Consider the following 10,720-nt stretch of genomic DNA (forward strand, 5'->3'; position numbering starts at 1 on the left):
CACAGTTGAAAGACCTATCGAGTATGGCAAAGAAGTGTTGAGTAAGACCATGCGGGCTAGGCAAATTATGAGATATCTCGATTATAATATATTGTGGGGATTGATACATACGTGGATTATCTCTCGGATGGATACGATTTGCGAAATATTTATCGAAATACGATTTATGATGTATTTATTGAAATACAGTTTATGAAGTATTTATTGATTTACGGTTGATTTGAGCAAATGGTTAATTGCAAACCTAATTATTTTGTATAGTTGAGATTTTAAACAAATAAAATATATATAGCTATTTTGGATATGAGTTTATATTAAGTGTTTTAATACAGTGATTTACGTTTTGACTATGTGTGGTATTTTGAGAAATGATAGCAAGCTTGATATTTTAAATTGCATATTTGGTTAAGGGTACTATTTTGAGTATTTTCTTATGGTTTAATCCATAAAAAGATCATTTTTAAGAATATGAATTTTATGTGATGCATTTTGAGAATTTAAAATATATATAGTTATAGTTATTTTGAGTATAAGTACTTTATGTAGTTGATAACTGCTTACTGAGATTTCTGTCTCACCTTTTTAAATGTTTTAATGTTTTAGGTGAGAAAGGGCAAGATATAGGAGGAGTTACGGGTTGATAAATAAGGTTGAAGTATCAAGTGATGGTTTTGTCTTTAGTTATGACACTAGTCTTTCATTTGGAGATTTGATTGTATTGGATAATATTTTGAGACTTCAACGTAGTAGAGATATGGATTTATTTTATAATAAGAAGAATTTTGAAAAGTGATATTATGATATTTGGACAATTTGGAGACTTAAAGGTGTTGATTATGATCTTTCTATTTCACGCCCGATGCCGATTGAGGTCGTTTATTTTCAGGTTTGACAAACCTGCTAACCTGGATTTTTTCAAGATGGTGGCGGATGCTTCATGTGACCCACATGATCCCTCATGTAGCTCTTTGAGGATCTGTTGCCCTTCTTCCGGTAGAATGCACTTCAACCAAGGATGACTAAAGGACTTTCTGTAAAGGCCGTCATTGATCAAGGAGAAATAAGCCGCTCTCCTGACTATCCGCTGTGCCTCTTCTTTGTCTTTAGGTAAGGTTCCATTTAGCAGATATTGGCGGATGACCGATCTCCAATCATCTTCTACCGTTGTGAGTAGGGATACTTCCTCTGAGGCAAATGCTGGAGCTATTTTAACTTCGAAGGGACAATCCGGATCCGTCCAGTTCTCCTCACAAGAGGCCATTTTGGCCAAATGATCAGCCTCTGTGTTGGACTCCCTTGGTACGTGAATTAGCTCCCATTTAGTTTCCTTAGCTTCAAGGTGATCCAGCAACTTTTTGACTTCCGCTACGTATTTGGCCAGAACCTCGTCTTTCACCTCGTAATTCTTGATTACTTGGTTGACCATTAGTTTAGAGTCGCTATAGATCACGATCCGCTCCGGAGTGATTTCTTGGAGTAGGCGTAATCCCAATATCAGAGCTTCATATTCAGCAGCATTATTAGTGGCATGGAAATTTAATTTTGCTGCGTATCGCAATTTTATGTATTAGGGACCCTTGATCACAACGCCTGCACCAGCTCCATCCGCCGAGGAGGCTCCATCGGTGTACATTGACCATTCCTCTATCGGAGGCTTGGGATGATCTATCCCTTCGTCAGTGAATTCATTCACGAAGTCTGCCAGGACCTGACTCTTTAAAGATGACCTGCTTTCATACCTCACATCGAATTCGCCCAGGCAAATTGCCCATTCTATCAACCTTCCCGAAGTGTCTGGTTTCTGCAACACCTTTCTCATTGGTATATTTGTTCGAACCACTACAGTATGCGCCTGAAAATATGGCCTAAGGCGGATTGTCGTGGTTACAACAGCCAACGCCATTTTATCAAGCTTTGAATACCTGGTTTCAGCGTCTTTCAAAACCTTGCTCACGTAGTAAATCGGAAACTGCTGACCATCCTCTTCTCGTATCATGACCGTGCATACGGCTTTGTCCGTAACCGATACATACATGTAGAGGTCTTCTCCCTTCAAAGGTCGACTCATCATGGGTGGCTCCGTGAGGAACCGCTTGATTCCTTCGAAGGCTCTTTCACAATCCTCATTCCACTCGAATGCCTTTTGCTTCTTGATGACTTCGTAAAAGGGCTGGCATCTGCGAGCTGAACAAGAGATAAACCTGCCCAAGGCTATGATACGCCCGTTAAGGCGTTGTACTTCTCTGATATTCCGCGGTGCTTGCATTTCCAGAACTGCCTTAACTTTGTCAGGATTTGGGCTAACTCCTTTTTCGCTGATCATGAACCCTAAGAACTTTCCATATGTTGTCCCGAAAGTGCACTTCTCTGGGTTCAACTTAATGTTGTGGCGTCGGAGTACGTCCAGGACCTCCTTTATATCCTCTGCATGCTTTTCTACGGTCGTACTTTTGATGATCATATCATCCACATAGACAGAATAATTACCCCTTTTACTATCTGCGAATATCTTGTTCATCATCCTCTGATAAGTTGCACCTGCGTTCTTAAGCCCGAAGGGCATAACTTTGAAATAATAAGTGGCTTGGTGTGTTACGAACGAGGTCTTGATTCTATCTGAGGGCTCCATAGGGATCTGATGATAACTTGACTTCACATCAGTAAAAGAGTATATTGCGTGACCGACAGTTCCATCCACGAGCATGTCAATATATGGCAAAGGATAGTTGTCCTTGGGGCAAGCTTTATTGAGATCTGTAAAGTCAATGCACATACGGTAAGATCCGCCAGCTTTTTTCACCAACACGACGTTCGCCAACCACTGAGTGTAAAGCACCTCCTCAATGGCATCCGCCTTCTGGAGCTTGGCGATTTCTTCCTCAATCACCTTCTGCCTTTCCGGGCCATGATTTCTCCGTTTCTAAGCCACAGGAACTGCATCCTTATCAATGTTGAGCTTGTGAGTGATTACGTCTGGGCTGATTCCGGGGAGAATTTCATCCTTCCATGCGAAGACATCCTCCGCCTCACAGAGCACTTTGGTGATTGCATCTTTAATCTCGCCTTTGAGCCCCTTAGCCATTCGCACCTGCTTTCCATCCGCCATAAGGTACATTTTGGTCTCGCCCAAGGCCATTGTGACGCGCTCCTCCTCATCTTCCTCCTTAGATTGGGGGCGAATCATTAGTGATGCCGAATACGTCTCTTGGGCCACCTTTTGGCTACTTTTGATCATTACACCTCCCTTGGTCGTGGGAATGTAAAGTGTTAAGTGGCGAATGGAGATAAGAGCTGCAACTTCAGAGATAAAAGGTCGTCCGAGGATGATATTGTAAGCTAACTGACCATCCAAGACCGAAAACTCTAAATCTCCCCTCCAAACTTGATCATCGTCTGTAAGCTCACAGTCCAAAGTAACCTGGCCTTTTGTTTGAATAGTATGTCCTGTTACTCCCAAGATATCGACCACGGTTGGCTCTACTTGAACAGGATCAATCCTGAGTTTGGCGAAAGCTCCTCGGGTAATGACATTGCATGAACTTCTAGTATCAATCATTACCCTTTTCATCGCCCAGCCTTCAACCATCATAGTGACGACCAGTGCATCCGCATGGGGTGGTATCTCAGGACCTGCATCTGAAAAGGGGCGATTTAATGACGTCCTGTCAAGGGCGGTAGTCCTTGCCTTTTTCAACGTTGGCTGGTACCCAGGTCCGCCTGCTATGACATTGATGGTACCCTTTCCTTTCTTCTTTGGGTCCTCCTTGGATCTGTCACCATCTCCTCTCTTGCCTTCCGTTTGGATGCACCGATCCAATTTGCCCCTTTCTATGAGACTCTCAATTTCTCGAGCTAACTCCCAGCATGCATCAGTGTCATGGCCATTTTTCCTGTGATACTTACAATAGTTTTTAGGATTTTTACCATTATTGGTATACTCTCCTCCCTTTGGTTCGGGGTATGAAATGCTCTGCTTGTGCTGGCTGTTCTCGATCCACATAAGAACTTCACTCTTAGAAGCATTGAGAGGTGTGAAGGAGGTGACAAACGTTGATTTATTCCTTGAATCTCTTCGCTTGTTTCGGGAGGAAGAATCCTGACGCTTGTCTTTGTCCCGATCTCGAGGACGAGATTCGCCCCTGTCCCTTTTTGGCGATGATGGTGAACCTCGGTGAATGTCGTCCACCTCTATAAAGTCTTTACAACGCTCCATCAGCTCCGCCATGCTGGTGGGTTTCTTTCGGATGAGATCTTCCTGCAAACTCTTGCAGGTAGTGTTTCTTACGAAACATTCCACAGCTACGGAGATATCCACGTCAACGATTTGTATGCACAATTGGTTGAAAGTGTCCACATACTCCCGAAGGGGTTCATTCGCCTTCTGCTTTAACTCAAAAAGCTTTCCAGATTTCACCACTGCAGGAATACAACCGGCGAATTTAGCACAAAATTCCCTGCTCAATTGATCGAAGCTGTTTATCGAGCCCGGAGGTAGAGATTGAAACGACAAATAGGCTGGGCCCCCCAGTGTGGTAACAAACATTTTGCAGAGCACGGGCTCAGTGGCTCGGTTGAGTCTGGCCAGTATTCGATACTTTCGAACGTGAGCTTCTGGATTATCTTTATCTGTGTATATTGCGAGATTGGGAATCTTAAAAGCTCTTTTTGTCTCCTCCGCCTCAATCCAAGCTGCAAAAGGCGAATCTCTATTGGCGAACGGGTTGTGCCTGGCATTTTCTTCATTCATACGGAGCACCAGGGCCCTTACTCTATCATCAAAATTTTCCGGATCCGCCCTGGGATGGCCTCTTCGTGGCGACTTGTTGGGAGAAGAAGAAGAAGAAGAAATCGAATCAGACGATGGATCTGATGGCGAACGCCTTCCTCCATTACCACGTCCACTTCCTCCTCCGCCTCCTCCTCCACCACCACCTCCTCCTCCGTTTCCTCCACCTGGGGGAGTCGGACCGTTTCCTCCCCCCTGGCCTCCTGACAGGATATACCCAATAGTTCTTGAAGGCGGCGGCGGTGGTGGTCCACTTGCATGGGGTGTCTTTTCTGGCCTTTTACTTCGCCTACGGCCAGTAGATGGGGGCGATCTGCCACGTCGGGAGGATCTCGCTCGTCGGGGCGAAGGTGACCTTGTCCGGCTGCCTTTCTCTTTTCTACGCTTTTTGTGAATTGGCCCTTTAGATCCGCCAAGGGATAAATTCGTCCGTGGATGCCTGTGTATATTGGGCCCTCCAAAATTCAACCCCGGGCCCCCTGATCCGCCAGGAAGGGTCGTATCGTTTCTTTGACTTCCTTCACCAGGGAATAACTCCCGATTAATTGGTCGCTCGCCACCTGATGTTGTGGCAGTTAACATGGAATCCGTGTTGTGAGCTTGAAGGAACGAAGAGCTATGGGCACCCGGTCCAAGGCCAAAGTTTAACAAAGGCAAAGATGAAACGGTCGAAGTAGACGTCGTGCTGCAACGCGGAGGAAGAGTCATGTATGTTCGAAGGCGATTTCCTATCTCAAGTCCATATCGCGCCTCAATATCTTGAGCACACATATTGATAAAAGTTGTTGTAGGCATGTTACTGTCGACATGTGTTGTAGGAGCAGTTGTATCGGTGCGACCAGCACTGGATGGTGTAACTAACGGCGTTTCAATCCCTGAGGAGGGATTTTGACCTCCGTTGGTCATTGCGTTTTTAGCGTGAACGAAAAACCCTTTGCTTGATTAAGGTTTCCACGTTCACCGCACCAATGATAACTTGAGAAAAAATCCTTGACCGCAGTCCTTCCCTGTGAGGCGCCGTTGGGATCGGCCGGGGACACTCCAATGCCAAAGTCAGTAAGATGGATCAAGGAAACCAACGGAATTGATAAGAATTGTGAGAATGTGTACCTTGATAGCCTAGGGGATCGGGCTATATATAGCTGAGAAGTTGTAACCTTCAGGTAACTAGAAAGTCTCCATTAATGCTTCATTAATGGCAGTTACAGGTTATTCTTAACCTGGCGGTTTAGCTAATTAATAGCTCATTAATGATCTTTTATGGCCGAGTCGGCGGCCAGTCGTTATAAAGGCGAATGGAGAGATTCGCCTTATAGGTCCGCCAGCGGATCTCCTGGAGCTGATCCGTGGAGATCCGCCAGCCAGCTTCCCTTTGGGGATCACTATATGGCGTACTTTGAGGTGAATATCCCTTTTGGTCCTCAGGATAATATCTCAATGTTATCAAAAATGTTAATTGGTTTCTTTCCCGATCAAAACTGAAACTATAAAAATAATTGATGTGTGACAATTCGAGAATTTCGAAAATAAAAAACATATGTTTTTTATCGAATAAATTACGTTTTTTATCAAAAAAATTATGAAAAATATAAGTGGTAATAGGCCCGGCAGTCACGGAAACCGCCTGGCTTATTGCCATATATTTTTTCATAATTTCTTCGATAAAAAAACTAAATTTTTCGAAATTAGTACCCATCCAATATTTCTGACTCGTAATCATCCATTTTCAGGATTCTCGGGTTGTCACGCATCAATTATTTTTTATAATTTCAGTTTTGCTCAGGAGAGAAAACCAATTAACAATTTTTGAAAGAAAAATATGACAAGGGCAAAAATGTCAATATGGTAGTGATAACAAGTAATTTGGGGGCGGAAATAGCAATCTACTTTTTTACGGGATATTGACACATGTCTAACGTTTTCGGTGAGTCTAAATTTAACCATAACATACGAAATGATCCAAATATAAGTGTAGATCGGACTTTCCAAAAATCAACTAAATAGATATTTAATGTATCATTAACACGGTTGCAACAAACCTATTAAAATATTGATAACTAAAGGTCAGTTTGACATTATTATGGCTAACAAAACTTAGTATTGGGAAAAGTGACGTGTAAAAAGCGTGTAAGTATTTATTAATTACATTATAAAACTTTTAAAAATCAAGAAATAAAAATATAAAAATTATATCCTGTGTTATATCGAAAGTTTTAATATCAATTTTTCTACTAAGTTGTGAATGTTTATGTTCTAAAAAAGCTCATGAAATCAGCTTTCCCAACTTTTCTAACTTTTAAGGAAAACAATTTTGCATTTAGCAAACGCTACTTTTAGATTCTGGGAAAGTAATGTCAAAACTGAGCCTAAGGCTCTGTTTGGCAAATAACTATTAGTTAATTACCTTTTTAGTTAGCTTTATTTTCTAAGTTAGACCTTGAATTTTGGATAATTTGTAAAATCATTATGTTTACCCATGTTTACAAACTTTAAACCACGTGAATTATCTTGCAAATCGGTCAAAGCATAAGATTTATTTTTATATTTTTCCTTTTTTTTTTTTGGGTAATTGGAGGAGGGTGAAAACCCAAACAAAACAATGAAAAGAAACTAATTAATGGCTTATCCTATGTGAGTGTCGGCCAAGCTGGTCCTAACAAAGAATAGCCTGGAGACCTACAGGAGGCACATCAAACTTGTGATGACCCAAAGGAAATGACCCTGCGAAGTTCGCCATCCAGTCAGCAATCTGATTACCTTCACGAAACGTATGAATCAGACTCAGCTCCCAATCTCGACTCATGTACTCCCGACATCTCGTCAACAACCATGCTAATCGGTGGTGCCTGTCAGTCTCCCCATATATCATTGGCAGGACAGTCTATGAATCAAGCTCCACTTAGACCCTTTTGTAACATCTATCCCAAGCTATTTTAAGTCCAAAATAGAGACTTCAGAGCTCGGCTAATACTACCGTACAAATACCAAGATTAACCATGAATCTACATCTCTAATGTCCCTGCTCGTTTCTGATTAAGCCCCCAGCAGATGCTTGGCTTGAATTCCCTTTTATATTGTTTATATTTTTGTTTTACTTTTAAAATTGCATAATATCACTTAAATTAAATAATAATAAAAATTCTCATCACCATATAATTCGAATTTATAACTTCTCCAATCATATCAATAAACTAGGTTTACTTAGAGATATGGTAAATAAAAAAAAACAACTGCAAATAACAAAGATATATTATACCAATTACCAAACATATAAACGTATATGAATATGATACTCGAATTAAGCAAAGTTTCTTGTTCTGCCTGCAACTTTATACTATTGTTTATATAGAAACACATGAAGTTTTGTTCATTGAGCCCTTATAGCTCAGTGGTAGAGCGTCAGTCTTGTAAACTGAAGGTCCGTAGTTCGATCCTGCGTGAGGGCATTTATTTTTCGTTGTTTTTTGGGAAACGGCAAATTACATCCATAGTAAGCTTTACCATTTTCATAATAATGCCACGGTAAATTACACATTCCTCACGCATTTATTTTTCATTGTTTGTTGGGAAACGGTAAATTACATTCGTAGTCATTAAACATTACCAAATTTCATGATAATGCCACTGTAATTCAAAATCTCACATAAAAGCTTTCTTATTCATTCAAAAAACACCCATAGTCATTTATTTTTGGTTGTTTATTGTGAAACGGTAAATTACTCCCTCCCATAATCATTAAAGTTACACCCATAGTCATTAAACTTTAGCAAATGTCACGGTAAATTACATCCATAGTCATTAAACTTTAACAAATTTCATGATAATGCTACTGAAATTCAAAATCTAACATAAAAGCTTTTTTATTCATTCAAATTGGTGTAAACTAACATAAAAGCCGGTAAATTACATTCATAGTTACTAAACTTTACAAATTTTCATGATAATGCCACTGAAATTCAAATCTAACATAAAAGCTTTCCTATTCACTCAAAATCAAAATCTAACACACCCATAGTTACTAAACTTTACCAATTTTTATGATGCCACTAAAATTCAAAATCTAACCTAAAAGCTTTCTTAATTTTATTGTACACCGGTAAATTACACCCATGGCCACTGAACTCAACCAATTTTCATAATAATGACCCTGAAATTCAAAATCTAACATTGAAGTCACTAAATCTTACATTTGGTTACATTTGTGGTCACTAAACTTCAATAAACGTCTCAAAATGTCCGTTGACTGTCTCAAAATAAATAATTCAAAGAATTAATTATATTCTAAGCAATTTTAATTCTAGAAAGTTCCGTTTCGAGATCATTTAGCTATTGTTTGGTTAGAAGATAAAGTGAATTTTTTAGAGAGTAAAGTTTCGTTCATCGAGCCCTTATAACTCAGTGATAGAGCGTGAGTCTTGTAAACTGAAGGTTTGTAGTTGTGAATCTCTATCGTCTCTTATTTGAATTTCTTATTTTTATTGTGCAACAGTAAATTACACTCATGGCCACTGAACTTTATCAGTTTTCATGAAATACCACTGAAATTCAAAATCTAATATAAAAGCTATTGAATTTAACACTTTGTTAGGACCACTAAACTTCAATTAACGCCTCAAAATATCCGTTGACAGTCTCAAAATAAATAATTATATTCTAAGCAACTTTGATTCTAAAAAGCTTCGTTTCGAGGTCATTTAGGTATTGTTTGATTAGGAGAAAGAAAATAGTTTTTAGAGAGAGAAAACTCAAAAAATGGTGATTTTGAAATATAAAAAATATGATTCATTGTAAATATCATTCTGAATAACTTTAATTCTTGAAAATTTTCATTTTGAAGTCGTTAAAAGTAATTTTGAATTTTTTTTGTCTAACTCGTACAAAAGACATTATATTTTTTTTTCACATATAATCATATGTTTGTGATCCGTTACTAATGACTAATAAAATGACGTACATGTGAAGTGTAGTCGAAAAGATTCATAACCGAGAAAACAATTTGATGAATTATTTCTCAAATTAACCAAACTTGTCAACGTTAAACGTAAAACTCTTGACTGTCAACTTTAAAAGTAAAATTGTAGCATTTTAAACATTAACGATTAAATTGCTCATGACTATAAATATTACCGTGATTTACATATATAGATTCTTTATTGCTTAAGTTAACATCAAACACTATAAGTTTGATTAATATTATCGGTGAATAAGGTTTTTATGACACATAGGTTTCCAAATCTAAATAATCATCAACATCAACATGAAACTAGGGGAAAGAAATAAGCATTTCACATCCTCCACAGATTATAAGCTTATCTAGTTAAATTGAATTAACTATGATCTTTCATCACCAATTATGAATTTTATCATAATATAAGGTTTTATTATTATTATTTAAGTCCATATTAGTACTGCTTAAAAAAAAAAAAGTCCATATTAATATTTTCCATTGTTTTGTTTGTTTCAACTCTAAGAAATTATTGAATTACTCTTCTATTTTGATTTTTTTTTGAATAATTTCCTTAATATGAAGGAAACTTGAAAATGTATATATAATTTATCCAATTGATTTTTTTTAGCTTTCCAACACTTCAATTTTCTTTCATTTCTTTTTCCTATATATAGAGAAATTTAGAGTTCATTCAAATATAATATTTGACTCTTTGAAGTTTAATACTATGGGATTAGTTAAGTAGAAAAATTATTAGTAGAATTTCAGCACGACTTACATCTTTTATTGAGAAGAAAATGATGCATTTTTTGCCCTTTTATTTATGGCTTAATACATCATTTATCCCCTGAACTTGTCCAAAAAACTTGATTGGCCCCCTGAACTTTTAAAGTGTCCCGATGGCCCTCTTGAACTTGCATAAAATGTTCAGTTAGCCCTCTGAACTTGTGTAAAATGTAATCAATTGATCACTCAGTTGTAAAAAA

General features: G+C 38.5%; 1 non-coding gene across 1 annotated transcript; it reads left to right on the forward strand.

Moving 5' to 3' along the window:
• The first annotated feature begins 8,160 nt into the window (after nt 1-8,160).
• On the forward strand, nt 8,161-8,232 carry TRNAT-UGU (transfer RNA threonine (anticodon UGU)). The gene has a single exon. It is a non-coding gene; the product is annotated as a tRNA-Thr (tRNA).
• The last annotated feature ends 2,488 nt before the right edge of the window (nt 8,233-10,720 follow it).

This window comes from Euphorbia lathyris, chromosome 2 (assembly GCF_963576675.1).
Source record: "Euphorbia lathyris chromosome 2, ddEupLath1.1, whole genome shotgun sequence".
In the NCBI taxonomy this organism is placed as follows: Eukaryota; Viridiplantae; Streptophyta; class Magnoliopsida; order Malpighiales; family Euphorbiaceae; genus Euphorbia; species Euphorbia lathyris.